General features: G+C 31.2%; 1 protein-coding gene across 1 annotated transcript in view; it reads left to right on the top strand.

Annotated features, from left to right (window-relative positions):
- LOC135956096 (uncharacterized) overlaps positions 1 to 22,853 on the top strand; it is a 231,103-nt gene that overhangs the window by 61,500 nt on the left and 146,750 nt on the right. The window contains exon 3 of the mRNA XM_065506591.1: positions 10,984 to 11,033. The gene's annotated coding sequence lies outside the window, so the exon portion shown is untranslated. The remainder of the gene's footprint in view (positions 1 to 10,983; positions 11,034 to 22,853) is intronic.

The following is a 22,853-nucleotide window of genomic DNA, read 5'->3' as shown; positions in this document are numbered from 1 at the left end:
TGGCTGCTGTTCATAAAATTTATTAAAAGTTTATATTTTTATAGACATTTTTTCCAATTTATTTTTATATTTTGCCAAGTTGAAATGATGGGCGTTTTATTTTTTTTTAATGTCTGTCTCTTTGGTTATGGTGTCTTGTTGTATATTTCTTTTGCCATGTTTTGCACAATTTAGTTTAAAAGTCATAAATAACATTTTATTTTTTTTCTTTGTTGTTGGTATAAAAATAAAATATTATCAAAATAAATTGTAAATAAAACCACAAATATCAAAAAAATTAAACATCTAATGTTAAGAAAAAGAGACAGTAGGTGCTAGAGATAATAGAAAGAGGCAGTAAATTGTTTAAAAGAAAATAAATGTATAACAGTTTTAGAAAAGTGTATAACAGTTTTGTATAATGGCTTTATTATGTAACAATTGTTCGATTGTAATGTATAACACATTGAATATACAGTATAACAGTTGGCAATATTTTTAGTATAACAGTTACACTTTAGAAAAAGAAACAGTAGATTCTGGAGATAGTAGAACGAAGCAGACAATTGTTTCAAAATAAATTAAATGTATAACAGTTTTAAAAAAATATATAACAGCTTTAAAAAATTGTATAACAGTTTTAAAAAACTGTATAACAGTTTTAAAAAACTGTATAACAGCTTTAATAAACAGTATAACAGTTTTAATAATCTTTATAACAGTTTTAATAATCTGTATAACAGTTTTAATAAACTGTATAACAGTTTTAAAAAACTGTATAACAGTTTTAAAAAACTGTATAACAGCTTTAATAAACAGTATAACAGTTTTAATAATCTTTATAACAGTTTTAATAATCTGTGTAACAGCTTTAATAAACTGTACAACAGTTTTAATAAACTGTATAACAGTTTTAACAAACTGTATAACAGTTTTAACAAACTGTATAACAGTTTTAAAAAACTGTATAACAGTTTTATAAAACTGAATAACAGTTTTATAAAACTGTATAACAGTTTTAAAAAACTGTATAACAGTTTTAATAAAATGTAAACAGTTTTAATAAACGGTATAACAGTTTTCAAAAACTGTATACCAGTTTTAAAAAACTGTATAACAGTTTTAATACACTGTATAACAGTTTGAATAAAGTGTATAACAGTTTTGTATAATAGCTTTAAAATGCAACTATTCGAATGAAATATATAATGCACTGAATATGCAGTATAACAGTTTGCAATATTCTCAGTATAACAGTTACATTAGCTGCAGGTGTACAATATACAATAAATTACTCTAATGTTCACTTATCCATTCATATTAATAACTTTCGTTTTTCCTTTCCTTATCCCCCAATATTTTCAATATTCAAATACGGTTTGATTTCAAACTCCACACCTACAACAACATGTGTGGGTCTCTATTACAAAGAACATTTCCAAACATTTCGCCTTTAGTGTTTAATTTCCCCCAAAAAAGCTTAAATTTTAATCCATAATTAAAGTAATAAAACCCATAAATTATTTAAATATTGATTTACAAACAGAAGACGTACAGAAAAAAATCGTTCAAATGTCACTAAGCAAAACAAAGAAAAGGAAAGGGAAGAGAAAAGACCTCAATTTCATGCTCACTTACAACAACAACAAAAACTTTACATAATAACAACAAAGCTTTGACACCAAACAAAACACAAAAGAAAGACACTGAGAAGTGCACAGACGGACGTATAACCTTTAAAACAACATTTGCTTTTGACATGTGTCGGACGCCCAGTTGACTTTTTGTGTTAAATTAAGGGAAAATTTAATGTTTATTTATTGTACGTTTTTTTTTGGTTTGATATTTAATTTTAATATTTAATTATAATAAACGACAAAATTAAGTAAATGTTTTTTTTAGTTCTATCAATATCATTTGTGTAACCAGTAAAAATGGGAAAATTTTAACTTAAGTGACTGGTCTATTTTGTTATTATTTTTTTTTTTTATCATGGTTTCTTAATAATGAATTCTTAACAATTAATTATACATAATTAATTTCAAAAGTGTGCAGACTTGTAATAAATAGGTACCTGTTGTTGTTACAGCTTTTTCTTATTAGAAAAAGGTCTGGAGTGTTTTTCATTCACCTTTAATTAATTTAAATATTGCTAGCTGGTAATTTTCCTGCATTTAAATTTATTTCTTTTTTTGCTTATTAAGTAGCTTGTAATTTGAATATTGTAATTTCTGATAGATAACAGAATTTCAAATTTTATAGATAATGAAAGTGAAAATTTTTTAAAGATTAATTTAAAAGATAGAGCTGAAATGTATATCTTGAAGGAGTGATAAAAAGTTTGTTAATCAAAGCTGTTATACCACTAAATAACAAACAAAAAATGTGTAGTCCTTTAAAAACTAGATATAATTACCTATCCATTGATATATAATAATTATTTATTTAGCATTATTTCAACTTAAATTTGGAACAAAAATATTTTAATAAAATTTCTACTTAAGCAAATTATTTAATAGGCTATATACTGTTCGAAACCTTAAAATATTACAAAAATTCTTATATTTGCGAAAACTAGATACAATTACCTATCCATTGATATATAATACTTTATATTCCGCTTTAGCTAACTTTAAAATATTCGCTGTTAAATTAAGACTACTAAAAATGCTAGCTTTACTTTTTGCACAGTGCTTACTATTCACTTCTCATTTTATCAAGGGATACTTGCAATTCATCAATTCAAGCTTAGTTGTTGTTTTTAGCCATGATTAGTTCTAGTTCGTTTTGATTGGTTGATATACGAGTATTATATTTAGCTTAAGTACTATTATGTTGACGGAGTTTTATCTTTATTGCAAACCAATGCAAAGTTAGTTAATATAGTAGACTGTAACGTTCAAAGAAGTTGTAATATTTTGAATGAACACTTTTGTAAATGGGAACAAATTTTACAAAAAAAAATTTAACAAATTTTTTTTTCACCTAAAATTAAAATTTCAACAAATAAAAATTTCTCCAAAAATTTAAATTTCACCAAAAATTAAAATTTCAAAAAAATAAAATTATCAAAATTATATTTAAAAAATTTATTTCACCAAAAATTATGGTTTCACCATAAATAATAGTTTCGCCAAAAATTCAAATTTCGCCAAAAATTAAAATTTCATCAAAAATTTAAATTTCACCAAAAATTTAAATTTCTCCAAAAATTAAAATTTCACCAAAAGTTAAAATTTAACCAAAATTAAAATTTCACCTTAAATTAAACTTTCACCAAAAATTTAAATTTCATTAAAAATAAATATTTCACCAAAACTTAATATTTCACCAAAGATTGATATTTCACCAAAACAAAAAATTTCACCAAAAATTATAATTTCACCAAAAATTTAAATTTGACCAAAAATTAAAATTTCTCCAAAAATTAAAATTTCACCAAAAATTTAAATTTCACCAAGAATTAAAATTTCACCATAAATTAAAATTCCATTAAAAATTTATATTTCACTAAAAATTTTAATTTCTCCAAAAATTAAAATTTTACGAAAAACTTAAAACCAAAAATTAAACTTTCATTAAAAATTAATATTTCACCAAAAATTAAAATTTCACCATAAATTAAAATTTCAACACAATTGAAATTTCACCATAAATTAAAATTGCATTAAAAATTAATATTTCACCAAAAATTTAAATTTCTCAAAAAATTTAAAATTTCACCAAAAATTTAAATTTCTCAAAAAAAAAAAATTATAATTTCACCAAAAATTTAAATTTGACCAAAAATTAAAATTTCTCCAAAAATTAAAATTTCTCCAAAAATTAAAATTTCACCAAAAATTTAAATTTCACCAAGAATTAAAATTTCACCATAAATTAAAATTCCATTAAAAATTTATATTTCACTAAAAATTTTAATTTCTCCAAAAATTAAAATTTTACGAAAAACTTAAAACCAAAATAAACTTTCATTAAAAATTAATATTTCACCAAAAATTAAAATTTCACCATAAATTAAAAATTCAACAAAATTTAAATTTCACCATAAATTAAAATTGCATTAAAAATTAATATTTCACCAAAAATTTAAATTTCACCAAAAATTTAAATTTCTCAAAAAATTTAAAATTTCACCAAAAATTTAAATTTGACCAAAAATTTAAATTTCTCCAAAAATTCAAATTTCACCAAAAATTCAAATTTCACCAAAAATTAAAATTTTACCATAAATTAAAATTCCATTAAAAATTTATATTTCACCAAAAATTAATACATATTTCACCAAAAATTTTAATTTCTCCAAAAATTAAAATTTTACGAAAAATTTAAATTTCACCAAAAATTTAACTTTCATTAAAAATTAATATTTCACCAAAAATTAAAATTTCACCATAAATTAAAATTTCAACAAAATTGAAATGTCACCATAAATTAAAATTGCATTAAAAATTAATATTTCACCAAAAATTTAAATTTCTCAAAAAATTTAAATTCCTCAAAAAATTAAAATTTTACCAAAAATTAAAATTTTACCAAAAATTTAAAATTCACCATAAATTAAAATTCCATTAAAAAATTATATTTCACCAAAAATTTTAATTTCTCCAAAAATTTAAATTTCACTAAAAATTTAAATTTCACCAAAAATTTAAATTTCTCCAAAAATTTAAATTTCTCCAAAAATTTAAATTTCACCAAAAATAAGTTTTTCAAAAAAATAAGAAAATTCATTGAAATTTCTAGATTTATATTTAAAAAACCCCAATTTTATCAAAAATCGCTACTTTCACCAAAAAAAATTAAAATTTTATTAAAAATCCAAAAAAAACATAAAAAATACAATTTGTGAAAATTTTTTTTTTTTTTTATAAAAAAAGTAGTTTTGGAAAAAAACAAATATTTTGTGAAATAAATTATTTATTTAAAAAAAATGTCAGCTTTCTTTTAATTTTCAAGTCTCAATTTTTGCCTCAATATGTAGACTTACATACAAATTTTTTATCGTAAGTGTGATTATTATGATTTTTTTTTAAATATTTAGCTTTTATTTTAAATATAGAATAGAAAATCTAGCAAATGGCACCAACGGCTTTGCTGGCACATACCGCCCTCTTTTGTCGAAATTTTTCATGATAATTTTTTGTAAATGTTACTTAATTTTGTTGATGAAACGTTGAGTTTCCCTGCTTAGATCTTCAACTTCAAATAACCTCACAAAAATAAATTCAGTGCTGCTGCATTATACGATCTTGATAAGATCGGGCTGTATGGTCCCGATCGGTCTAATTGATCAGATCCCATGATTTTTTTTTAAACAAATTAAACAAAATTTAAGAATCTTAAATTCTTAAAATAAATATAACTTTAGTAAACACCAGAGTACCATAAATATTAGAGCTTTCTATTTAAAACAACAAGAAAACCTAATTTTACTTACATATAATTTTTTTCAATACAGCATTTCATTAGGCCTAAAACCCCCAACTGTCTTTAGCTCCCTTACACTTAATAGTCTCCAAAAAGAAACAAACAAAAAACCTAATAATAAAAGAAATAAAACAATCCTTATTATTACCTTGTTTTGAGACTTAGGACATACATACTTCATGCCACATTTATTCACATAAAACAACAATTCATTTCAAGTCTATTTATTTTTTCTTTCATTTCTTTTATATTGTTGTAGTCTGATGGTTGTTGGTTCTACAACAAGCTAAAGAAAATAATAATAAACGCAAAAAGAAATATAGATACTTAGATACATTTTGTACTGTCATGTCTTCTTAAATAAAATGACTCATACGTATACAGCAGCAACAAATTGTATGTTGAATGAATGTTCAAAAAAAAAAAAAAACTACCTAAAATAGCAACAACGAAAAATCTCATAAATTTACCTTTAAGTAAAAATTCATTCATTTTCTGTATGTTTCTTTAAGTTTTTCTTATATTTTTTTGTTTTGGCAAAATTCATATATAAAAAGTGTGTGTTTTTTTTATAAAAAGTTTTTATTTCAGTCTAAAAAAAGGTTTTCTTTTACTTCATTTTGTTGATTGACCATACTCTCAAGTCCCCAGAAAAATAAATTGTCCAACATTAAATTTTGTAGACCAAATTCTACATAAATAAATATCAACTTTTCGTCATGTGTTTTATTACCTTTTTTATGGTTGATGTTTTTTTATATAAAAATTAAGAGTAGTAGATGTTTTTGCAAACATCCCCCCTAAAACATTATGAAGCTAATAAAATGTTGGTGAATTTTATATGAAATGTTATGTATACAAAATTTAAGAGTATCTTTTATTTGAAAATTTAAGCAAAAATATTAAATATCAATGAAATTTTAGGAAAAATTAAATAATTTTCTGGAAATGTGGAAGTTTTTTAAAAGTAATAAATGCAATATATATAAAATCTTCAAGATACAAAGATTACCCTTTGGTACACCAACAGTTCTTGAGGCTAGATATTTGAATTTATTCTTAGTTACTGAACGACATAGTTACTGACCGACAACTAAAAAATCATTAAGGGTCCTCATGTAAACGCTTAAATGTTCCAAAAATTTAACTTTCATTCAACATTTTTCAAATTAAAATTTCAATTTGAAAAAAAACATTTTAAGTTTTTGTTGAATTTATTTTTATTTGACATTTTATCAAATATATGTAAATTTTCTGTTTAAACTTGCACAAAATTGAAAAGGTGGGTTCATGAAACACGTCGCGCAATTTTGCAAACTTTTAAACTTAAGCGTTTAAATGAGTACCCCTATTGATTGTTTCCACTTTCTATTAATTAATTCTTTTACTCCGAACTTTCTATATTTTATTTACAAAAAAACTCATTTAAAAACAAGTAAGGAAGTATGGTCGGTCAAGCCCGACCATATAATACCCTACACTAAGAAAAGTGCAAAAACATTTTTCTTTTAAAATTTCAATAATTTAAATTTTTGATTGATTTTCGGAAGTGGGCCTTATATGGGGTCTATGACCAATTATGGACCGATCACCATGAAATTAGGTCGTGTGATTTATGTCTATATTAAAGTTAACTATGTTGAATTTTGTGTGTATACCAACATTTTTAAGCGATTTATGCACGTTAAAGTGATTTTCGGAAGTGGGTCTATATGGGAGCTATGACTAATTATGGACCGATCGTAACAAAATTTGGTGACATGAATTTTGTGTATATAAAACTTATTTGGAGCGGTATAATTAAACATTTATGACCGATAAAGTCGAATTTCGAGAGGATATTTGTATGGGGGCTAGGTGAAATAATGAACCGATTTCAGCCATTTTCAATAGGCTCCCTCCTTGAGCCGAAAATTACCAAATTTTATAGAAATATCTTCAAAATTGCGACCTGTACTCTGCGCACAAGGTTTACATGGACAACCAGCCAGCCAGACGGACGGACGGACATCGTTTAATCGACTCAGAAAGTGATTCTAAGTCGATCGGTATACTTTAAGGTGGGTGTTAGACCAATATTTTTGGGCGTTACACACATCTGCACAAACGCATAATACCCTCCCCACTATGGTGGTGTAGGTTATAAAAAAAGTCCTGCATTTTTAGTCTATATTTTTGAAGGACGAAGATTTAAATTGGCATATTTTTGAATCTAATTGAGATATTGCATTGAATTTTTTTTTGTAAGACCAAAAATTAACTTGTCTAAAAAATTAGTTCAGAACAAATGTATATCAAATTTTTCTTAATATTTGCAGTCCTATTAAAATTTTTATACAAATTTTAGTTTTAGTAACTCAATAAATATGTAATAAAATTGTGATTTATTAACAAAACTCAATGAAATTTTCAATGTTTTTTAAATTTGTCCATCTAAATAACAAAGTGTAAAAAAAAACTTGTCAAAAGGTCAAAGGGAATCCCGCAATTCCTAAAAATTGGAGCGAAAATCCCAAAAATTATATTTTTTACAATTTTGTTCAAATGGACCACATTTCCTTCGGGGCTGAAAAAATACTTTGGACATGAATAGGGAACACTTCAACGTTTCCAAAACTGCTTTCGGTTTTCTGATCCCAGCTTTGGGATTTTAGAACATGTGGCCCAAAATTTAAATTTTGATAAAAAAATAGGTCAAATTCCGAAGGTTGTAGGGCCGACATATTCAAAAAATATAACATATTTTTTATACCAGAATAATTCGCGTAAAGATACCTTTTAGAAAAATATAAAATTGTTAAATGTTCTTAAAGAAAGTTTTTTTTTTTAATGAAAAAAAGAGTTTTCGCACAAAAAATAGCAAAAATCTATGTCTTTTAATTATACCCTACATATTGGTGTAAGAACTTAAAGTATACGGATCGACTTAGAATCACATTCTGAGTCGATTAAACAATGTCCGTCCGTTCGTCTGGTTGGTTGGCTGCTGCATGTAAAACTTGTGAGCAGAGTACAGGTCGCAATTTTTAAGATATTTCTATCAAATTTTGTACATATTATTTTTTCGGCCCAAGGACCAAGTTTATTGAAATTGGCTGAAATCGGTCTATTATTTCACCTAGCCCCCATACAAATGTCCTTCCGAAATTGGTCTTTATCGGTCATAAATGTTTAATTTATATCTTAATTTAATTTGTATCTCCACAAATCGCGCTCCAAATAAGTTTTATATATACAAAATTCATGTCACCAAATTTTGTTATGATCGGTGAATAATTAGTCATAGCTCTCATATAGACCCGCTTCCGAAAATCACTTTAACGTGCATAAATCGCTTAAAAATGTTGGTACACGCACAAAATTCAACATAGTAATCTTTCATATAGACGTAAATCACACGACCTAATTTTATGGTGATCGGTCCATAATTGATCATAGCTCCCATATAAGGCCCACTTCCGAAAATCACTCAAAAATATAAATATTTGTTTTGCTCTTTTACTTAGTGTAGGGTATTATATGGTCGGGCTTGACCGATCATACTTTCTTAATTGTTTTTATTCGATTCGAAATTTTCAGGAGAAAATTTCGGGTAAAACTCGGAAATTTTTTTTTTTTAGTCCAGTCAACTGTACAAATTTGTACTCCCTAAAGTATGCAGTACAAATTTAGATATTTTATTTGCAAATAAATAAGAACAGTCAGATGTATGTGGGTTGGAGAAACTTGAAGAACTAACATTAGTAAATGCTACAGTGCGAAGCCGGGGCTGTCAACTAGTACCAAAATCTATATTTTGGCTGTCAACTAGTACCAAAATCTATATTTTTTTCAATTTTTAAATTGAAAATCGTTTATTTTTGGATCTGCAATCGATGTTGCTCTGAAATCTTTTGTATATTATTGGTAATTTTGTTGTCTAAAAAAAGCGGACAAAGGTATCGAAAAATTTTAAAATTTCAATTTCGAAATGTTTATAATTGGGAAATTTTAAGAGATAAATAGCACCCGCAAGCATATTTTTTCAATACATAGCCGAGCGCTTTCCAAAATTAAAAAAAAACCTTTGAAATCCAATCGGAAAAAAATGGCGCGTGTTTAAAATTTTACATGTCGAACGTACCCTATTTTGAGCAACAATAGCACCGCCCCTGGAGTATTTTAAGGGCACATTTTAATTACATAAACTCTGATTCTCTTTGTTAATGCCCCCCTCAAATTTTGTCCCGATTGGACAACAAATGGATTCCGAGCCAAATGAACTGCTCATCTTTTGAGGCCAAGAACGAATAAAGACAATTTCGGATACTCTGTTCTGAAGTGAAGCGTATCTAGGAGATAGCGTTCTGTAGCGGTCAACAAAAAATAGGGCATGGTCTTGACTATAAGGCGGGTGCAGTTTTTACCAGGTATTGCATAATTTATCCGAGCATTGTCATGATGAAATATTACGGTTTCATATCTGGCTGCATATCGTGGGTGTTTTTAGATAAATGCTCGTTTTAAACGAATCAGTTGCATTCAGTACAGTTTCGATGTGACCATAACGCCAAGGATATTTGGCTTTAGTGTCGATTCGTGTGATTAGCCTGTCATCACATACGATCTCTTACGCTTCGACTTATCATAATGAATCCATTTTATATCGCAAGTAATAATTCGGTACAAAAATTATTTTCTTTTATATCTTTTAAACCTTATTTTGAACATGCAAAATCGTCTTTCAATGTCTCTCCTCTTCAGTTCTTATGTTGATAAATTTTCATGCTTTGGGATGAATCCTGCTATTTTTAAAGGTTTTGTAATTGCTGATTGAGTTGCTTAGAATAATTTGTCAAGCTCTTGTTGAGTTTTACAACTTTCTTAATGGAGTGATGCCGCCAATTCTTTGTGTTCAAAGTTTTTTGGCTGGCCTGAGCTATATTTGTGTGGCCTTCAAAATCACCTGAACCATCTTTCGCACATTGAAATCGATGGAACACATTCACCACAGGCTTTTTTCCATAGTTCAAGATCAATTGAGGCTGTCAGTGCAAATGAGGTGTAACCCCAAACTATTTAGTTAGTGGTTCAACTTACACCACTTTTACTACCAAATAGCAGCTTACCCCACTTTTGTATTGATATTGGTAATGTAAGGACTGTAGGTAACACCAGAACAGCAACCAAAAAAATTTTGGTTTACACCACTTTTGCGCTGATGGCCTCAATTGTAGGTCTTTATATAGTAGTAGTGTGGCTTCAATCGTAGGGATTTAGACAGTCATAATTAAGCTTTAATCCTTGGTTTTCATATTCCCTTAAATTAGCATCAGTCTTGGGCAGAACTTATCATCAATCAATGGTATCTCTATAGTTTTTGTATGGCCTCAGCTTCAGGGGAAGGTCTTTGTATATTCTATATTTACCCTCAATGGAAGGTATTACTTTCCTCTTAATATCGGGTTTTTAGTTTATTTCAAATAAAGATATGTTTATATTCATATTTAGCTTTGATTCTAGTACTATCTTCTGGTTCTGAACTTTGAAAAAATCTAAACTAATTTCTGTTTTTTTTTTCTCTTTTTATTTCAGCATAATACAAATACTATAACTGTTGAACTGGAATTGATTATTTTAAAAAGGTATGTTCACAAATTCAATACTAATTGTTTGTTTTACTAAATATATTTCAGATTTGTTAGATTTTAATTAAACAAGAAATTGCAAACATTCTTTGAGATTTTTCTTTACTTCACCAAAATGTTGCCTTAGGCATTTCAAACAATTTCATTGTCACAGAAACACTTGTTCATTATTAGTTGAACAAGAAAAAAAAACAAAGCAACTGTCAACAGGTCTTTTAAACATTATACCTAAAATTGAAACCAGTTAAGTTGTTCAAAATTTATCTTAATCTCAGTCAAAGCTGGAACAAAACAAACAAACAAACAAACGTTGTTAAAACAAAAATTCCAAAGTAACACAGAATTCCTTAATCAAATAATACGAAAACTGTCAGGGCAAGACACTGAGAGTAAGTAACACACAGCCTTATAGATCCATAGAGCAAAATGAAAACAAAACTACAGAATTGAATACACACAGAATTGAACATTAGGAAATGTCAAATAGCAAAAGTGCCAAAAACAAAAACCTAAACTGCTACAAAAACTAAACTGGCAAATGGAAAAAAGGCCATAGGGAAAACAGACATATAAATCTGAAAGATATAGACAGTTAGAAATAAAAGCCTGAGATACGATGACTGCAGCATGCCAAATATCTAAGGCCATATACAGAGCAGTGAGTGTATACTCTTACTAACAGCGTAAGTATACTATTGGTATAAAAAATTCAAGTGTTACCATTGAAAAATGCCAAGAAATAAAAATGTTTGCTACATTTAAAACAAACAAGCCAACTGACTGAAACAACCCAACCCGACCTACCGTCCGTCCGTCCATCCTTCCGACCAACATTGTCTTTGCAGACAGCAACAAACGTTTTTCTTTACTGCCAAATGACAGGCAACAAATAACATGCACAGATATTGACAATGTACATGACCAATAACGCCAATGGTGGTGGCTGCAATTCAACTGAAGTACCAAAGATTGTAGTGAACAAAAATATATAAAAAAAAACTAATAATAAAAGCTAAAAACTAAAAAGTTGAAATGAAAAATCCATTGGGTTCTTACAATTGATACGTGCATATGCACAAATAATGCAGAGATATTTTTCTTTCTTTCTTTTTATTATTTGTTTGAATTTGGTATTTTTTTTCATTCTATTTTTTTGGGTTTAAATTTTGCAGTTTAAAGCAATGATGCTGAAATCTAATACCCCCAAGAATGTAAAGTTTGAAATAAAACATACACACTCACTCTGCTATAGAGGCTCTTTGAATTCAAGTGCACCACACACTCGTCTGTAGTCACTTCAAAAATTTAGAGGCAGGGTGTGCACAAAGAAAAGGAAAGGTTTTAGTACAGTTTGGGGGGGGGGCAGTTAAAAATTTTGAAGAAGAGAGTTGAAATATTTTAAAGATCTTGGAAAGAAAATACGATTTCTAAAAGCCCTAAGACTTATTTTTTTGGACCCGAACTCAGGGTGCATTGAGCTGGAACTCGAAAAATAGGTTATGGGAGAAAGGATAGAGGGAGTAGTGTTTGTGGACATTTGATTTGAATTTTCCTATATTGAAAGTGACAGGAAAGACTTCCCTGTAACATATTTTGCGATCCACTATCCAAACGACCCCGAATTCACGAACCTTTTCCAAGGAACAAGTATTGCGTAAAAAACTACAGGTTTCCGGAAACGAGTTCCCTATTTTCAGCAGATAACATTTCATTGTAGTATCGGTAGAACAGTGAAACACAACACACACTGCAAAGATGTTGTTTCCTTGAAATATTTCTCGAAAATATCGGGGTTTTTAAAAAATAAAAATACAATAAGTTTTTCGGGTTTTAAATAAAAATGGGGTTTTATTAAGTTTTTTCTTCGGGGGTTTATATTTTTTCTAGTACGTACCGTACGCTTGGGGTTTACAAGAGTAAGTGAAGTTAAAGTAATTACAAAAAATGAGAATACAATAAAAAAACATAGAATGGCCAGTGAACAATAACTGGCCATATACACTGTGCGCATAAACATCCCGCCCCCTTGCTATACTGCAACAAGGAAGGCTGAGGATTCTGCGGAGTAAAATAACCGGGGTTTGTTGTTGCGGGTTATATGGATGGGGTTGTTGTTGCTGCTGACATGTCAGTTGGTGTTGTTGCTGCTTCTGATATTGCGGGGGTTGTCCTTGCAGATACTGCTGGGGTTGTTGATGTTGATTCGTGGCGGCGATTCACACCTGACATCTTGCTATATGAGTTAAATAAAAAAGCAGAGAGAGAGAAAAAAAAATTAGTCAGTTTCTGACTTTGGCAAGAGAACAAGCTTCACAATGGGCCGCGTAAAAATGCGCGAAGCTGTTCTCACGTCCGCAGAGCGGACCTTAATATCTTGCCCTACATGAGTCTTCTCTATTCTACCTAAGCGCCATTCATTCGGGGGTAAATTATCTTGACGGATCACAACTAAATCTCCTACTTTTAAGTCCCTTTGTGGATATTTCCACTTAGTTCGCCGATGGAGTTCTTTGAGGTATTCCTCTTTTCATCGCAGAGCAAACTGATGATGGAGCACTTTGAGTTTCTGCCATCTATTAGCAATACTCAAAGAAAGATCGGAATGATTGGGTTCAGGGGGTGCCAAAAGAGGCAAAAAACGACCAGGGGTTAATGGGACTAAATCGAGGGGATCATCGCTCATTGCAGTTAATGGTCTTGAGTTTAGGCAAGCTTCAATACGGCTTAACATTGTTGAAAACTCCTCAAATGTAAATTTTTGCATGACCGTTTTTTTTTGCAATCGAGTTTTGCAGTAACTTAATAGAGCTGGATACCCTACAGTCACCGAAAAGCAGCTTCGCCCTCTCCTGTACGCGATTGAATAAATCCAAAATAGACTTCGAAGTACCGGCCTATAAATGAGAGTAGTATTCCATTTTGTGTGTAAATAGTAAGGGGACTAGATAGAGTGAAGTATTTCCTACGCCGTTTTAAGAAAACAAAACTTGAATTGTGTTTTTTCCAGAGGACATTGCACCACCATCATAAGAACAGATGATGATATGTCTTGCCTTTCAAGATCTTAAAGATTATCCCAATTTCTGATAGGCTAGGTCTATAATTTAATGAATATAAATAGAAAATGTTGCTGTCATCTGCCAAAGAATAGCTAGGGTTGGAAGTTTGGCGTAGAATGTCATTTAGAAAGGTAGGAAATGGAATAGAAGAAAGAACGAAGTCTTACCGTTCTCCTGAATTGATATTGAACTTGCTTGATAAGATACCATCTACATCAACTCGCATAGTTATTACCGATACCATGTCACACCCTATCGAACTGCTTGGAAATATATAGAGCAATCACTTTATTTTGGGCAAAATGGTCAATGGAACGACACCATTTTTCCGATAGGAAGGCTAGCCAATCTCCCGTAGAGAGTCCTCTACGAAAGCCTCAATTTAGCTATACGTCATTGAATTATCAGTTAAATTTTCCAATACTTTATGGAAGGTTTCTGGTTCTGTCTCACGAAAGACTCTGACGATATTAGCCTTTAAGATGTGCTTTGTTTATTGATTATTCACATAGCATCGGTGTTTAACGGCAGCCCACAAGAAAAAGTCTAAAGGCGTCAAATAACAGCTCTAATTCGGCCAACGGATATTGCCAAGACGGCTGATAAAACTGTTACTGAACTCAATATGCTAAAGAGCGATTGTTTGATGAACAGTGTACCATGGTGCACCACCCTGCTGAAACCACAACTTCCACTTCAACCTATCAAGAGTCCGTAACCATAGCTCACTAGTAGGACTAAGTTCAGCTCACGGTGCCACATCCTCGTCCGCATTGTACGACGACTGGGAACATGACTGTCGTCCACTAGTAAACCAGTCTCGCGAACTGGCTTGCATACAGTACTTGTGGGGGACTTTATTTATTGCCAACAAGAGCACAGTTTGGGCAACACAGCACTCACTTTGGAAATGAGTTTTCAATATTTCCCAAAGTTGTTCAAGCGAAAGTTGAATCATTTTGAACCGGTGAGGTATAGCATTGACTGGAAGTAATATGTGATTTAAAAATATTCTAGCAATTGGATATACGATCTACTGTTAGCCACTTAAAACTGCTTTTGTTAAGCTAAGAGTTCATGACGATTTGATTTCCAGCTTTTGCTACCACACAAGGTAATATATCGTTTGTAAAGATATTGAGGTTTCACAAACAGGACTTAATTGGTCATAGGCCTCTATAGCTTTTTTAAATCGATTTACAACATCCTCCTATGAACGTAACGTAAATTGTGGACATTTTGAAGCTGTCGAAGATGGTTTCATTATGATATGAAATGTTGAATGTTTGTAGTATTTATCTTCATTTATGTTTAGACAACATTTTGCAGCTACAATCGTTCAGTTCATCAGTTAATCTATCTGATATTAAGCAAATATTTTCTACATATTTCAATTCAATTTGAGCTAGCTGTTTAGCTCCTAGTGATGACCCTGAACACTGGTATTATAGTAAACAGAAGTTTTGGATTATTTCCATGAAAGTTGGATCTACATTCCGGAACGTTGTTGTCAAACCAGCGGCAGTTATATCTATATTATTCCTCCGGGAAAAATCTATCGATAACAGTGGAACTGTTCAAGCAACATTAGCATTGATTGGTCTCTGGTTATGGCTTCATGTTTAATATGATAGTTGTCGTTTTTGATAAACAACTTGCTTCAAAGATATCAGAATTTATGAGTATCATTAAAGAGTAGAATGCAATATTCGATTATTATTTGGATCCTGGTGACCATCTTGTATTGGAAGACCTGTCTACGGGTCTTGTTAGCAGGTTTTCATGAAGTTTTCATGATGAGAAAGAGGAGGATTTTGTGGTACAACTTCTCTGTCTTAAGTCTGTCCCTTCTGGGTTCAGTAAATCGATATTGCCCTGACCTCTCGGGGTTCAAAAAAGCTCCTGTACAATCAGTCGGATAGCTTGGAGTGGATATTAGGAATACAAATGTTTTTATTTGTGATTTGCAAAGGTCAACATTCGGAGGATGAATTCGTTTATTCGAGATATGTAAAAGTACTGATGGAAATACCGAAACACGATCCTTTATCAGATAGTCAGCTCCGACATCGAGGCTTACATGGTAGCTGTGTTAGATAAGGCATTGTTAGATGAGTGCGTATGAATATTCTCTTTAATGATTTCTATAAAAGTTATCATGATGAGGACAAGGAAGTGTCAGTGGAACAATGATATTGCGCAGTCCGTTTCTGAACGCCTAGACGTATTTCTCGGAGTGCATATTCGTAAGATGAATGTTTTCATTCGGGATATGCAAAGGTCGATATTCAGAGGATGGATTCATTCATTCTAGATGTGCAAAGGTCCGGATTGTAATACCGAAACATGATATTTTGCAGATGGTCTGCTTAGACTACATACTTGACATCGAGGCTTACTTGATATCTGTTTGGTAAGACATAGTTTGATGAGTGCTTGTGTCAGGGAATGAAATAATTATTTTAATGATTTGTATAAAAGTTGTCATGATGAGGACGAGGAAGTGTCAGTGAAACAACTTCTCTGTCTTAGCTCTGACCTCTTGGAGTTATAGAAATCGATATTGCGCAGTCTGTTTATGAATTACCAGAGGGATATGTCGGGGTGGATATTCGGAAGATGGATTTTGTTGATTTGAGATGTTCAAATGCCGATATTCGGACAATGGATGGGTTCATTCGAGTTATGCAAAGTGCTGATTGTAGGTAATACCGAAACACGATAATTTTCAACACGGTCTGCTCCAAAATCGATATTGCGCACTCCGTTTCTGAAAGACCAGGCGGATCTCTCGGAAAGGATACTCGGAAGATTGATGTTTTCATTCGGGATGTGCAAATGTCGATATTCGGAGGATGGATTCGTTCATTCAAGATGTGCAAAAGTCCGGATTGTTTTACAGAAACATAATCCTTTGCCATATGGTCTACTCTCACTACATAACCGATATCGAGGCTTAAATAGTAGCAGTGTTTGGTAAGGCATTGTTAAATGAGTGCATATGTTATGGTATTGAATATTGCTTTTAATGGTTTCTATATAAGTTGTCATGCTGAGGACAAATAAATGTCAGTGGAACAAATTCTCTGTCTTAGCTTTGAGCTCTTGGGGTTATGAGCAGAGATATTGTGCAGTCCATTTATGAACGACCAGACGTATCTCTCGGGGTGGATATTCGGAAGACGGATCTGTTTATTGGGGATTTTCCAAGGTCGATATTCGTAGGATGGATTGGTGCATTCGAGATTTGAAAAATTCCTGATTGTAATACCGAAACATGATCCTTTTTGGTAAGGCATTCTTTGATGAGTGTGTATGTGAGGATATGTTTTCTATTGGGTTATGGACAGCGATATTGCGCAGTCCGTTTATGAATTACCAGACAGATCTATCGGGGTGGATATTCAGAATATGGATTTATTCATTCGGGATTTGGAGGATAGATTCGTTTATTCGAGATATGCAAAAGTCCTGATTGTAGGTAAATCCAAAATACGATACTTTCATGATGTTGGTAAGGCATTGTTGGATGAGTGCATATGTTAGATTCATTTTAATAATTCCTATTATGAGTACTAGTAAATGTCAGTGGAACAACTTCTCTGTCGGGGTTATGGACAGCGAAATTTTACAGTCCGCTTGTGAACGGATCTGTTGGGGGTTGATATTCGGAAGATGGATTTGTTTATTCGAGATGTGCAAATGTCGATATTCGGATGATGGATTCGTTCATTAGATACATTCGAAGATCGGGATTGTATAACCGAAACATGGTACTATTCCGGATGGCCTTACTCTGACTACATACTCGACATCGAAGCATTCATAATAAGACGTTGTTTGATGAGTGTGTATGTGAGGATATTGAATATGATAATGATTTCTATAGAAATTGCAATGATGAGGACTAGCAGGAGTCGGTGAAACACCTCCTCTTTCGTTGTCTTGCTCTCCTGGGGATATAGAGAGGAAATTTCGCACTCCGTTTTGGCATGATCTGATGGTTCTATCGGAAGGGGGTGCGGATGTATGGAAGATGCATTTGTTCATTCTAGATAGGCAGAGGTCCTCATTGTAGAACCGAAACATTTGGATATCACAAAGGGGCGAGTTTATAGACCCAAGTAAACCAGGTATCACTGGCAGCCTATCCTTGTAATCTACCTAGTTGTATCATGATGATTCTCTTGTTCTGGAATTCCAATAAATTTCAATCCTTTTACAGGCTGTTATTCCAGAAATGGGCTACTAATTTCAAAGCAGTTGCTTTGAAGAGCGTGAGGCTTATATTGTCAATATCAGAGGTCGTGTTATTCTTTAGACTTTAATTGAATTTTTGATTTCTCGCATTTCTAGACAGCCAATTGTTACATCGTGTATTTTTTAATTTCGACAACATTCAGACAGCCAATTGGTACTTCATGCACTTCAATATGTTCGGGACACAGACATGCGATTTCCGTTGAGAGGAAAGTGTGTTCGTTGTCCACCAATACGTTATAGTATTCCTTTTATATTGCGACGAATAGATTTAAGTATAAATGAAAGTTCAAACAGATTTATTCTTCAATCTTAAAAATTTTCATAAATTGCTGGATTCTGATTCTTAATTTTTCTGCTCACCCTACCTATCCTGTCATTGACAAAAATTGTCATCTATATGCTCTACATGTTGCTCTGGCTATATGGTGAAAAGTATCCATGACCATTGTGTTTGTATTCGCCTTTTGTGTTAAAAAAAAAGAAATTTCCAATGCAATATATGGTCACTTTTTACAGCAAGTTTCTGTATTGTATCTATGCATGTTGTCATATACGTTACTTTTTAAACACACACACACTCGATATTGTGGTGTATGAATTCAAAATATTTGCAAATTTATTTATGTATGTAGTTTTTTCAGCAGCCCCAGAGTATAGTTTGTTTTAAAGCAATTTCGGTTAAAACGACAAATATTTTCTTTTTGAGCAACTGGCAAGATTAAAGGCAAGTGACAAGTGTTTGGAGTAAAATTAGAAATTTAGAAATTTTTAAAGGAAAATAGTTGAACAAATAACTAAATTATTATAGATTTTATTAAATATGTATAACAAGTGCATTATGACATGGTAAATATTATTAACCACTTACTTTAAATTGTTTATTTTATTACCATAAAATTGTTTTATATATATAGTGTTCCCCGTGTATTTAGTGATTTATTTCAAATGTAATTTATATCATTTGATTAACAATAACAGCAAAAAAAAAAGAATAAAAAAGAACAACATGTATTTATTTTGATTTAAACGAACCCACCTATATTTTTTTTATAAAAAAAAACCAACATGTACAAGTATCTATGGCATTGTTCTTTATTAAATGTTAACATAAATCTCCAACAATTTAACAATATTTTTTAAAATCAGTCTATAAAATATAAAAACATTGCAAACGTAACAAAACAACAAATAAAAAAAAAACATTGTAAACTACACATTTATGAAACAACATGAAAACAATAAAATTGAAAATGTATACAAAAACGAGAAAAATTAAAAAAAAAATATCGATGTAAAATGTGGAAAATAAAAGCACAGTTAGACGAACAGTCTATGCATTACAATTTTAAAATAAAACATTTTGAGTAAAACTTCTCGAAGCTCTACTTGTGTTTTCAAAAACCTCAAAGATTGACCACAGTAGGGCTTATAATTTAGAAAAGGTTACTGTCATAATGATGTCACTATAACAAAATATATCTTCTAGTTAGAATATCATATTCATTCATGTTTTAACCTTCATAAGGTCTTCGGGTCAAATTTGAACCATTTTTAAATAAAAACTTTATTTTTTCTAAAAGTGAGTGGTAGATATTTTTGATAATTTATGATTTTTGGCTAACAAATTTTACCCGCAGATCGCTAACTTCAGCAAGTTTGAAGACCTTATCAAGCTTTTCACAAAAACCCTGGGTTTATTCCTGCAATTCATGCTTCTATAAGTAATTCATTAAAGGTCTCAGTTATTATTGTAGAATAGTCTACATACTCCCTCAAAACACTCGGTAGGGTATTTAAAAACAATATACAATTTGCATATAAACGTACATGCATACTCGTACAACTATTAAAATAAATAAATGGAAATTCACATGAATGGTTGCACTATTTTGTTTTTAATCTGATAAGAAAAACTAAATGCAAACAGGGTGCTGCGTAAATATTAATAAAATAAAAAAAAGTATTACTAAAATAAATACAGTAAATAATTGAAATGATATAAAATAATATTCAAATAACAAAAACTAGGAAAAACAGCTTAACAGAATCGGTGATCTAGTCTACTGTATGGCCTAGTCAGTGATCTAGTGCATGGTTTAGTATAGGGAAAAGTATATAGCTTTGACTATGATAAATTCAATGACCTGGTTCTAGTCTATGACCAGTTCTGTGGTGTATTCTAAGGTCTATGGTATACTCAATATCCTAGTCTATGCTCTAAGATATGGTCTAGTCAATGATCTAGTCAATGATCTAGTCTATGCTCTTGTTTAGCATTTGGTTTATGGTCTAATCTTGGATCTACTCTATGGCTTAATCTATGATCTATTCTGTTGTCTTGTCTATGCATATGGCACATCATAGGTGAATGATCTAGTATATTATCTAGTCGATTGTCTAGTCTAAGATCTACTCAATTGTCTAGTGTATAACCTTGTATATAATTTATTCTATGGTCTAGTCTCTGATCTACTTTATGGTCTAGTCTTTTTTTAATTAGGCAGGGGTAAATCTTGCATAGATATCCGGAGTTTTATAATACCAATGGATTATGTTGGATTCATACCAACTAAAGTACCTCATTCTTCATCCTAAAACCCTAAAGAACTGTCTATTAAGATATTGCGTAGCATGGCAGAATAGCCTTATTTACGCTATGTGTCTCTTATTGGTGTCTCTCGTCTCGTTCCTCTTACATCCTTCACACATTTTATCAATTTGCTTATTACTTCCCAGATTTATCTCTTATGTAGCATTTTCTCAACAATATTTCGAGTATTCATTTGTATTCCAAACACTTGTTTTTGATCACTAAACAATCCTATAGAAATCATGAACAGTAGAACATAACATGATCTGGGTCTTCTGCTGGGTTTGGACAGTACGGATATTCTGGGGAATCCTCAAGTCCAAATCTGTAAAGGAAGTTTCTGTATTCTCCATGTCTAGAGAGAAACTGCGTTAGGTAAGTAGTAATTTACTTCATCATGTCGTCTGTTCAGCCATGACTCTATTTTCCACATTCCTTTGAGACTTTCTGACCATCTAGTCTGCCATATTCTTATAGATAACTAGCTGAACCCGGTCCGCATTGCTGGCCTTTAGAAAACATCTGTTTTATATTGCATAGCGCTCTCGATTTTAATTTACAGTGTCGGACAAAGTCGGTGAACCAACCAGCATTTCGGCTGGTTCCAATGAATTCAAAAACTCAGTATGGAAATTTCTTATTCATGCACCTACAAACCGAAAATTAAAATCTGACTTTACACTGTTACCGAAAAGGCTTTTCTGAAGACTTCGTAAAAATATCATCAAAATCGGTCCAGCCATTTTTGAGTCAGTACGGAACATATATACACACATACATTTTTATGAAATATAGGGAATTAGCGGTATAATGTAAAAATTTGATTTTTACACACCCCTCCGCCCACAAACCGAATATCAAAAATCTGTCTTTACAGTGATAACCGCTGGGCTTTTCTGAAGATTCCCTGAAAATTGCATCAAAATCGGTCCAGCGGTTTTTTATATATATAGATGGCATTAGCGGTAAAATGTAAAAATTTGATTTTGCCACGCCCCTCCGCCCACAGACCGAAAATTAAAAATCTGACTATACAGTGTTACCCGCTGGGCAATTCTGAAGATTCCCTGAAAATTTCATCAAAATGGGACGAGCCATTTTTTATATATATAGATGGAATTAGCGGTATAATGTAAAAATTTGAATATGCCACGCCCCTCCGCCCACAGACCGAACATCAAAAATCTGACCTTACAGTGTTACCCGCTAGACTATTCTGATGATTACCTGAAAATTTCATCAAAATCGGTCCAGCCGTTACATACCCACATACAAACATCCATTTTTATATATCCCAGCAGTTAAGCAAGTAGTCAATGTATCCCTTAAAGACAGTAATTGTCACAAATGTCTTATCACTTGGCTAATTTGTAGTGCAGAGAGAAGACAATTGGTTACTTTATACATCCCAAGTAATCTAACGTGAAGACAATTGACACTTAAGTGTCTCTAAGTAATCTGGAGTGTAGTCACTTTAAACGTTTTGTGAGTAATTCGTACAAACTGGTTTTATACAAATTGTGTTGATATAATTCTCATAGAGTTTATTTTTATTTTTGCATAAGTATCTGGTATCCCATGTAACATAGCATGAAGTCAATAGTCACTTTAGTGTCTCTTAGTAACCTATGGAGAAGTCACTTCATACTTTTTTTTTGTACTGCACTTTATTTTACCCACCAGAAGCGTTGACTACTTTCGATCAGCTATCAGATAGTCACATTGTATCAAAAGAGTCAATTGAACCCCTGCTTAGGACATGTACGTGTTAAAATAACTAGTCAAGTAGCTGATCAAGTAACCAGTTACAAAGCTAGTAAGGTAACTGACGCTATGTAACCAGTATGTGAATCTAATGCGTTGCCTACTTTGGACCAGCTATTAGACAGTCCCATTGTAATCAAA

This window comes from Calliphora vicina, chromosome 3 (genome assembly GCF_958450345.1).
Source record: "Calliphora vicina chromosome 3, idCalVici1.1, whole genome shotgun sequence".
Classification (NCBI taxonomy): domain Eukaryota; kingdom Metazoa; phylum Arthropoda; class Insecta; order Diptera; family Calliphoridae; genus Calliphora; species Calliphora vicina.
Note: the sequence above shows the minus strand (reverse complement) of the source record. Positions and strands in the feature narration are given on the sequence as shown.